The following is an 11,413-nucleotide window of genomic DNA, read 5'->3' on the forward strand; positions in this document are numbered from 1 at the left end:
ACCCCAAACTTTTTGTCATTTTGAGAACTGACAGGCCCGGCCTCTATTCACTTTATATATACAAACATTTTTGTATATGCTTTCAACATTCACCTTTTCTGTTTCTCAGACGAGACAAAATGAGGGAGAATAAATAATCAGAGAATTTTAATTTCTTGTTGAAATATTCCTAGTCACCGACACCTGTGTCTCATTCAAACACTTCATTTGTCTAAATGGACATTTCCTGCATTATTGTATTGTTTCCTCTTCTGCGGTAATGTGCGGTAACCATATTGAATGAAGTCTCAGGTGTTTCATCTCATTCTGCTCTTCTGTGACCTTTAAAACAACAATCTTCTCAAATGCCAAAGAGATGCATTTCTCCGTTTCACATCCAGGCATGTTTGTGGAGCATGTCAATGCAGTCATGAAACAACATTATGCAAAACATTACATTAACATGTAATCTAAATATTTATTTCAAGTTATTAAAATATGAATATGATGCAATTTATAGTCTTTGTAACCCCCAAACCGCAGTTTGGTTCATGCTCATACAGTACGCGTGGCAAGTAACTGGTTAACTGTGTTTACTGAAAAATTACAGAATGAAATGAGACATCACGGCCTTTAATGAAACCTGCATTCGCTGGAGGAGGGAAGACAAGGAATTATTCTAAACGTTTGTCATTTACTGTCAAACAATGCACTCGAATGAATATTCCCATGGTGGCGAGCTTCTATTATGCATTTAAGAATATTATAATATTTCTGAGCATCACAGCAGTCGTGATGAATCACCTCCGGTTACTCTCAATTTCCCACAGCTGTGAAGATACTACAGGCCTGTATCATATGTACTGCATGATCTATGAGAGCTACATGTGTGTGTGTGTGTGTGTGTGTGTGTGTGTGTGTGTATATGTGTATGTGTGTTAAAGCCCTGCGGTCATACGGCATGCAGTGGGATTTTCCTGTGTGTTGTGTATGTGTGTGTGTGTGTGTGTGTGTGTGTGTGTGTGTTAAAGCCCTGCAGTCATACGGCATGCAGTGGGATTTTCCTGTGTGTTGTGTATGTAGGTCATGAAGGGACTCACTGTGAACCAGGATTGATGCCTAAATGTCTCTGACTCTTCTACAGCAAAGATGCATGACCAGACGAGAGGCACAGGATGATTGATGGCTTATATCCCAGCAGAGAGAAAGAGAGACTGTATAGGTAAGTTACACTTCACAGATAAACAGCTGTGAGAGCAAATGTTCCATTTTCTTAAACAAATGTATGTTTTAAATGGTTCGGAACACTTTGACAGGGTTTTTGTTGCAGAAAATTTGTCAAACTTTCTCCATTCTTGAGGCCTGTTAACAAGAACTAAACAAACCGCAGACGAAAGGTCTATTCACATGTAGAGCAAAAGCAGTTCTTCAAGTGCTGGATAGGAACAATTTACCCCAAAACACCAACTCTGTCCTTCCAAATCAATTTTATTCTTCTGTGGAAACACAAAAGCATAAATCAGGGTTGCCAGGTACCAGAAAAAGTTTCAATCCAAATCCAAAATCCACTCAAAATGCACCCAAAAGAAATGAAAACGAGGCCAATTTTTTTATCTTGTCCAGTCACAGTTGACAGCAGGGGGCCTTAGAATAAATGTTTTTATTTTATTTATTCTGTTTTAAATCTTATTTGTATGATTTTAGCTAGAATTGTCTATATGTCACATGTGCATATTGCATAATTTAATCTCTTTAATTTTGGTACTTTGGTACTTTTTGGCAGCCCATAACCCCACCCCCTCCCCTTAAAAACAAAAAAACCTGCAACTTTGTCATTTTCCCGCTACTGCATTTTCAAAATAACCTAGTTGTGTGGGAAAACTGTGATCTTGGCAACATGCACTTTTCAGTACGATTAGAATAAAGGGGAACTAAAGATGTAAAGCTTCAGAAAGACATCAAATATCTTAAAATGGTCCATATGAATCCAGTTTTATATTCCAAATCATCTAAAGTCATGCAGTAGCTGTGTGTGAGGAACAAGCCAAAACGTGGCTATTGGCTGCCATTATAGAATAGAAAAGAAAGAAAGAGAATTATATATTTGTGAACAAATTAAATAAAAACATTTATTAAATTAAAGGATTTAAGAATTAAAACAAAGAATTTAAGATTAATTTTAGTAAATAATTAAAATAATTCACAAATAAGTTTGAACTGATTCTCAAGTCATCCACAGTGGTTAACAGCTTAATGAATAATGGCTTAAATTTAGGTCTGTTCTTCACACTAAGCTATCATATGACTCCAGAACACTTATACTGCTCATATGAACTACTTTTATGGTGCATTTTCATCCTTTTTTGAAACTTGAAAGCTTAAAGCTCCCCGTGATTGTGAGCGCTCACACACACACACACACACACACGCACACACACACATTGTTCAAAAGTTTGGGGTTGGTAAGATTTTTTTGATAGAAGTCTCTTATAATAAATAAAAAAATTATATGTAATGTAATGTAATGAAATGATGTTAGCTCGGTGCCGTATAGGCTATTAAAAACATTCCCATTTTGTCGCTTGAAAGCTTAAAGCTCCCCGTGATTGTGAGCGCGCACACACACACACACACACACACACGCACACACACACATTGTTCAAAAGTTTGGGGTTGGTAAGATTTTTTTGATAGAAGTCTCTTATAATAAATAAAAAAATGATATGTAATGTAATGTAATGAAATGATGTTAGCTCGGTGCCGTATAGGCTATTAAAAACATTCCCATTTTGTCAGCAGTTGATTTTAATATCACTTCTTTTTGCTTCGCTGGTTTTCTTACTGCTGTGGCTTTTACGGTCCTTGTATTTGGAGGCCAGCAATGTGAAAAGCTGTCAGATCTACACCATCAGATCTACGGAGACATGACGCACAAGACCACAGAAGACCTACAGGTCCTCTGAGCTTGTCAAATGAATTTTGTCCCTGGTGTGAATAGGTTCATGGGGATTCTTTTGATTCTTGTTTGACTGAATATTTGCTCTTGGTGTGAATAGACCTTTAGTCTGTAGTCTCAGAGTCAACATGAAATCAAAACGGACGTGATTTACTTTCCTAATGCGCATGGAAAAGATGGATGTGTGCATGTTAAGGGGATAAAAGGCTTGTCATCAGTTCTTTTTATTTGTCAACCACCTGTTAGAGAGTAAGGTTTCATTAGTTAACATTACTGCATTATAGGTAACATTAACTAGCAATGCACACGATTTATTAATCTTTGTTAATGTTGATAAAAATACAACTACTGTTTGTTAGTTCATGTTAACTCAGGTCTATTAAATCAGGGATTCTCAAAGATCTTTATGACAACCTGTCAAAATAAAAGTATGGATAATATAATGTTTAATAATAATAATAATAATAATAAAACTTTATTTTTTTAAGTGATAATCACAAAAATTCCATGTTTGTATTTTAACAGTAAGCCTCTGTTGTGCAGCACTTTTGTTTGCCAAAAAATTAAATTGTTAAATTTTCTTTTGATTACATTTTAAAAGATTAAATTGTTAATGTTTTATGCATTGATTTCACCACGGTTTTTGATAATACATTTTAAAAATTAAATCATAAATCCAGAAAAGAATAAACAGCACAGCATTTCTAATCAATTAATCAATTATAGGGCTCTATTATTGTAAAAATGTTAATAAATTATTACATTATTTTATTAAAAAAAAAAATCATGAATTCAGTTGATTAGAAATGCTTTTTGATTATTAAAATTGAATTAAACCATTAAAATGTAATCCAGAATAATTAAAACACTAATTTTGGAAACAATAAAACAGAATTTGAGAAAAATAAAACGGGCCCTAAAAATGACATTTTTTGTTGACATATTAGTAAAGTTAACAACCCATTTTACAACCCAACCCATTTTATAACCTATTTTATGTTTTTGGCAGTAATATGGGTTTCAAATGTCATTTCATGACATTGTTGACTTTAAGCGGTTATAAACAGGATTATGGAAATGTGTTCGAGTTTTAGCGGTATGTGCATATGTGACAGAGATTATAACTAAGCACACATCACCTTTACAGTGAAGCAGAGCATTAGTCTGAATATTTAGTTATATTTCTCACCTCTCATAGATTATTATAGGATTATTTGTGCAAGATTTTTCATGGAGGCTGTCGATTATTCGTGTCTAGACTAGGGGGCGACCAAGACCCGTGTTCTGCATTAACATCCCAAATACATGCTTCCCTCCAGCTGTAGTTGATTTTCTCTCTCCTCTCTCTCTCTCACTTACACGCCCCTTTTCTGTTGTAACAGGCAAAAAGAGTCTGGAAAGGCAATTTAGCTGGGAGGCCAGACAAATTAGTGGCAGTTTGCTGGATTACATGACACATCCCCTGCTTCCTGAGTGATACAGAAATCATAATAAAAGCTTTGGAAATAGCACAGAGGATAAATTAGCTCTCAGCTATCAGCTCTAAACCAATCACACATGATAATCATACTCTACAAGGACACAGAGACTGTAAAAGATTGTGCTAACTATAGGCATCTAAGACTTCCGTACAGATGGGGAGCTTTGTATATTGTGTTGAATATCAGTGCTTGATTGCATTCTTTTTTCTCATGCAAATTGCAGAGTGAAAAATATAGTAATAAGTGCAATCATATTCTATAATGCAGTACAATGTGATGTTTTGTCTTCTGAAGAAAATGTGAGTGCTGGTTTTGCCTGCAAAGGACTCGTGTCCATTATAGATAGTTGCTTAGGGTGTTCTGGGTGGTTGCTAGAGTGTTGCTATGCAGTTGCTAAGGTGTTTTGGGTGGTTGCTAGGGGTGTTTGGAATGGTTGTTATGGAATCAGTGTTAGTTTAGTATTATTTATACTGTGTCAAGGTGCGTCCTAAATCGCGTACTTATGCACTATTCTATGACGTTTTGTAGTATAAATAGTGCGAGTAGTGCGTTCACACTGAAAATTCCAAAAAGAAAAAGTGCACTTTAAATACCCAGATGATGCACTTAAATAACTGAAAAAATTAAAGCTGCGTCCCAAATGACGCACTATACACTATGCACTTATACACTATGTACTTATGCACTAAGCACTCAATCATGTAGTGTATGTAGTAGTTATTTTGTCATTCATAATTGGAGTCTCATAGCTCCTCCCCCTTCGGTACGTAATTAAAGCTGCGACAATTGAGTGCATTTTTTCGGTTATTTAAGTGCATCATCTGGGTATTTAAAGTGCACTGTTTCTTTTTGGAATTTTCAGTGTGAACGCACTACTCGCACTATTTATACTACAAAACATCATAAGTGGTTCCCAAACCTGTCCTGGAGGACCCCCTGCCCTGCACATTTTGTATGTCTTCCTAATCAGACACACCCAATTTAGTTCTTGCAGTCTCTACTAACGAGCTGATGAGTGGAATCAGGTGTGTTAGATAAGGGAGATAAATGCCATACAAAAGGTGCAGGGCAGGGGGGCCTCCAGGACAGGTTTGGGAACCACTGGACTAGTGAATAAGTACATGATTTGGGACGCACCTAATGTGTGCAATGTTGGACACTTCATGCACTCAATTGACGCAGCTTTAATTACGTACCGAAGGGTGAGGAGCTATGAGACTCCGATTATGAATGACAAAACAAGCTTATATAATTCATACTACACATGGTTGAGTACATAGTGCATAAGTACATAGTGTATGGGTGCATAGTGTATAGTGCGTCATTTGGGACGCAGCTTCAGTTTATTATTAACATTTTAAATTCCCTTTTTATTAGTTTTCTTTTTAAAAGTAATTAGTAGTTTTATAGTCATTTTATGTGCTGTTGTTATTTTTATTTTATTTTATTTTTAGTTTGTTATTTTATTTTATTGGCTTAATTCTATATTTAATTCTACATTTTTTTAGTGCTTCAATGTATTTCAGTTAGTTGCCAAGGCAACATTTATTTATATATATATATATATATATATATATATATATTAATTTAAGGAATTCTCTAGTAATTTTATGTTCTTTTGTCATCATTATTGTTATTATTATTATTCATATATTAATATTTAGGGTTCATTTACTTTTAGTTCATTTACCAATTTGCACTCCAATTTTAGTGCTTCAACCTAAACTTATTTCAGTTAGTTGCCAATGTAGCATTTATTTTTAATTTTAAATACATTTCTAATAATTTCATGTGCTTTTGTCATTTAGATTTTTTTTTTTATTATTATTATTTCCCCCCTGTGTTGTTTATATATATATTTAATTGTATTTCAGCTTTGTCAATTAACAAAATGTTTTAATAGTTTTAGTTAACGATTATGACTCTGTATGGCATCATACTGTAGATGATTGCTTGGGTGATTTCTAGGTGGTTGCTATGTAGTTGCTAGGGCGATGTGATTGCTAATGCATGTTTTTACTGCATTGTTATGCAGTTAACAGGGTTTTTGCGGGGTTGCTAGAATGATTCTATGGTGTTATATGGTTGCTATGGGGTTGTTATAGTGTTATGTGGTTGCTAGGTAGTGTGTACTGGGTGATTGCTCCTGTTTCAGTGTGTATCTCTGGGATTTTTTCACCTGTTTCATTGTCCAGCAGGTGAGAAAGGTGCATCTTTTTTTTATTAAAGTAGCAGCACAGCATTCCTCAACAACACACCATTTGAGGAATCATTCATACATGCAGCTCGAACGCTGAAGGACGATGCACACGCTCAACTTTAATACTCAGTGCTAAAGGTTTATTCTAAGTACTAGAGATATTTGCATTAGTAAACACTACAAATTAGAGCATGAATGAAACAGACAGAATGAGAGAGAGGTTAAAACGAGAGAAAGAGTGCAGGATATTAATGCAAGGGTTTAATAGCTGCAAGTCAGTCTTCGATTCTGTTACACACACACACACACACACACACACACACACACACACACATTCATCCAGCCTTCCTGCTGTGCGTCTCATCCTTTCCTTTCCCATCCTCCCTTCTCTCGCTCCTCTTTCTCTCTCTCTCTCTCACACTCTCTCCTCTTTCCCTCTTTCTCTCTCTCTCTCTCGTGTCACGTGTGCAGGTCTGTGAATCGCAGCAGCGGCTTTGTGCGTCTCTTTCTGTGTGAGGTGAGCGAGAGAGAGGCTCAGGGCTGCACTCCTCCAAGGGCTTCTCGTACTCTCTCTCAGCACACGTTCACACACGCGCATACCGTGCATCCAGACAGGGAGCTTTAACCATCCCAGACACACAGTCTGCTGCCCGGTGGAGTGCTGCGAATCAGTCTGGGAGAGCCGGACGGAGAGGAGGGATTTCACACAGGATCCGTCTGCGATTTGCAACAGCATGCGCCCGCTGAGCCAGACTTCATCCCAAGGTTGAGCTGAGCGCTGCAGCACGCGACGAGGGAGGAATGGATCGCAGAGAGAGCAGGACGTGGAACTGAGGGCTCGCTGTGTGCGTTTGCATCGTCGGAGGATGCTGGCATCGCGGCAGGGCATTTAAGAGTTCGGCGGATGCTAGTGGATGGATTTTGCATGCTGTCGGAGAGGGTTGTGATTCAGGTACGTGTGTGTACTAACTTAAACTGTTGCATCTTGAACCTTAAATTGCACTTGAACTGATCATGCATGTTTTTGCGTGCATGAATCCGTGCATCACTTTTTATGACATTCTGTGCCATTAGACTTTGTGGTACGTCCGAGACTGATGCTTTCAGCGTGTTTCTCGCTGATCAACATCTGGTGGCATGTCCTCGGAGGCAGAGAGGGATGATTGAAGCGCTCGCTGGATTATAAAGAGCTCTCTAATTCCCGCAGCTCTGATTTGTTGCATTTTTCATACTGAGAGCATGCATCGCACTCGCAAATTAACGTTTGCTTAATGCATGCATGGATGATTGCATGCATGCATTCCGGGACAACCGCCCTGATGATGTTCTCGGTCAAGGGGCCTCAAAATCAGCTGTGCTCATATTTAAAATGCATGCATTTTAAGGTTTGGAAAGCATATGCAGAAACGGATCTGTGGATGCCGAGGTCTCGCGGGGTAACGAGTGAATGTGAGATGAGCAACGGATTGTAATTGTGTTAGTGGGTGGGTCTCTCTCTCTTTCTTGCTGTCTCCCATCCCTCTCGCTTTATCTTAAATATGCATCAGGAAGGGCTGAGGCTGTCAGAGGAGTGTCTGTATGTGAGGTATGGGGTCAGAGCCCTGCGTCTGCTTCGGATCGATAATCCATGTCTTTTGCATCTCAAGCTCACGGACGACCACACATGAGAATAGGCTTTCCTCGGGGCGACAGAGGGAGAGAGAGAGAGAGAGAGAGAGAGAGGGGCTAATGAGCTGCCCGTCTTTATGAGGCATTGCACAACACACTGTCAAGCGCAATAATTTGGAGCAGCTACATAATAAATGAAGTAAACTAATAACTGGCTGAAAAAATTACTTGGAATTAAATGCACATATCTCACAGTGTGCTTTCACAATTGGCTTTTGGGAAGGAACCGAGTCAGTTTCACTTTATAGTTCGGTTCATTTGGATAGTGAGACTTGGATTTGGATAGTTTTCTGATTCCACACCTTATTCCAAATCTGCTTAAAGGTGGTTTGAGATTGGGTTGTTGTTAACAGTACAGGTTGCAAATCATTGCAATCTAGCTTAAAATACCTCGTAATATTATTTAGACTAAATAGATATATAAATAGATAACAGTTGGCATCCATAAAAATATAGAGCTATAAAATTAAAGGAATAGTTCATCAAAAAATGAAGATTTGCTGAAAATGTTCTCACCCATCAGGACATTAAAGATGTAGATGAGTTTGTTTCTTCATGGGAGCAGATTTGGAGAAATTTAGCATTACATAATTTGCTCACCAATGGATCCTCTGCAGTGAATGGGTGCCGTCAGAATGAGAGTCCAAACAGCTGATAAAAATTAATCCAGCTAATAATCCACAGCTGATAAAAACATCTGATAATCCACACCACTCCAGTCCTTCAAATAACATCTCGTTCAGCCAGAAGCTGCGTGTTTGTTAGAAACATTGAGACGTTTTGTCCAAAAATGAGTCCTCTCTAACAGCTTCTACTCTTCTTTCCACTAGATCTTAGATCATGCGTGCAGGGAATTGCTCTCTTTTAGACACAGGAGCATTAGTGCATCAATCAAGTTCTTTCATGCCAGAGTCAGCAAACCATTTCTCTATGGACCTCGCTTGGTGTGCAGGTCATTATCATGCTGGAATAAAAATAATTGCATTTCTATATACTCGATTGTATATATGCTTGTGTTAGTAGTCTGTGTAGATGAAATAGCCAGACCTGTTCGTTTGTAGGTGGTGTTACATTCGTTTGGTCATTTAGTGTAGAGACATTGATTTTTCATTAGCTATCCAATAAAGTGACTCTAAAACAACATACATTCGGAATAAGTGCAGATTAAAATATGCATATTTTCCATAGTGGACTTTATGATGATCTTCAGCATTGCATTTACATCATATCCAATTAAATTTGATTAGCATTGTGAATTAGTAGTTGATTACCTGTTGGGGTTGTGTTGGAAAAATATTGGTTACTCTAATCAGATTTAATCGTCTCATCTGTATTTTTCAGTAGATTGATTAATTGAGCTCTATAATGCTGTAATGGCTTAATAAAGAGACAGTGGGTTCAACTATTAATCACAGAAGAGCTAATAAATTGATTGGAGAAGGGAATTAGAAACCTTTGGTCTCAGCATTTGTTTCCACTGCCCAGACTGGACTATTCTAAAGGGAACATCAATGTCATTAGGTCCAAAGTCTTAATCATTGTCTAAGAAGCCACATGCTGGAGTTTTACCTGCTGAATACCAGTGATTGTGACATTTGACATCTGTTATTGAGTGGTTTGGTGGTGTTGAATAGGCAGTATGTGTGGCAGATGACTGAATTTTTTTCTAACAATTTAAATTTTTCGAAATGTGACATTATTTTCAAGACGATTAAGCACCTACATTTTTTTTAAAAGACTATATTAAAGTATTTATTGTCATGAAAATAATGCTATAATGCAAAAAAAATCTTGATGGTTCTTCAAAACTGCAAAGAGAGCACTGCAGAAAAAAAAATTCCGAATCAATAGTTTTGTCTTGTTTTCAGAAACAGATAATAGGACGTGTTTAAAAGAATTTATAGAATTAAGAGGTTTTATGGATTTATGCTCAAGACAGGTGACAAAATAAACTTAATTCAAGATTCAAATTTCTCTGAAAATAAGACATTTTATCTTATTTACATAACTTAAGAAGCAACAAGAAGAAGAATCTTGTTTTATAGGATATTTAGATATTTTTAGTGGAAAACAAGACAAAAATACTGGTGTCCTGAAACATGACCATGCTCTTGACAGGATACAGAGTGAGTTAAGCACTGATCATCAAATTATATCTGATTGGATTAATAACATTTGAGTGTACAAGCTTTGTTTGGTTAAAATTACATTAGTGGAGTGAAAGCTGCTTTAGAAGGTCTGAGAGAGAGAGAGATAGAGAGAGAGAGGTCTGTAAACATCAAGGTGTGTGACTCACAGCAACACATCTGTCAAAAATGCCACCAGCACACACACACACACACACACACACACACACAGGTTTGTTTTTGTGAAAAGTGGGGACTCTCCATAGGCGTAATGGTTTTTATACTGTACAGACCGTATATTCTATTGCCCTACACCAACCCTACCCCTAAACCTACCCCTTACAGGAAACTGTGTGCAATTTCAGATTTTCAATACACTCCATTCTGTGTGATTTACAAGCGTTTTGAAAAGTGGGGACATGGGGTAATGTCCTGAAAAGTCACCTTCTCCTTGTAATACTTATGTCATACCTTTGTCATTATACAAATTGATGTCCTCATTTGTCACAAAAATGCGCACACACTCACACACACACACACACACACACACACACACACACAAACACGTTACACAGATTGTCACCTGTCCTGTTCTGTGTTATAGGGCTAATTACTGCTAAACTGGACCATGTTTGTATTGCAACTGAATTTACGCAATGATTTTCACTGACAGATACTGAATCTATTTAAATATACATCTATATGTTTACAAATGCGCACGTACAGCTAGATATTTTGCACTATCTAAAGAAAATGTGACTCAGCAAAGTGCTAGAGTAGTTGGGTGTTTGCCAGGGCATTGCTATGATGTTTTAATTGTTTTTTTTTCTAGTTGGTTGATTATAGGTTGAAGTCAAACAAATCCACCCCCAGCCAGTCCCTACTTACAGTGTATTTTTTCCTTCACCCGCAGAATTTCACAGCACATCTCTCTCTCTTTCTTATGCCATTACGCGTTTTTAGGCCCTGTGTGAATGGTATTTAATTAGACACAACAAGGCCC

At 37.3% G+C, this 11,413-nt stretch overlaps 1 protein-coding gene across 1 annotated transcript in view; it reads left to right on the forward strand.

Moving 5' to 3' along the window:
* Positions 1 to 1,147: 1,147 nt before the first annotated feature.
* LOC107600875 (protein unc-13 homolog C) overlaps positions 1,148 to 11,413 on the forward strand; it is a 157,019-nt gene continuing 146,753 nt past the window's right edge. The window contains exons 1-2 of the mRNA XM_016292856.1: positions 1,148 to 1,201; positions 7,088 to 7,568. The gene's annotated coding sequence lies outside the window, so the exon portion shown is untranslated. The remainder of the gene's footprint in view (positions 1,202 to 7,087; positions 7,569 to 11,413) is intronic.

The sequence above is a fragment of the Sinocyclocheilus grahami genome, unplaced genomic scaffold, assembly GCF_001515645.1.
Source record: "Sinocyclocheilus grahami isolate Dianchi unplaced genomic scaffold, SAMN03320097.WGS_v1.1 scaffold14.1, whole genome shotgun sequence".
Taxonomy (NCBI): domain Eukaryota; kingdom Metazoa; phylum Chordata; class Actinopteri; order Cypriniformes; family Cyprinidae; genus Sinocyclocheilus; species Sinocyclocheilus grahami.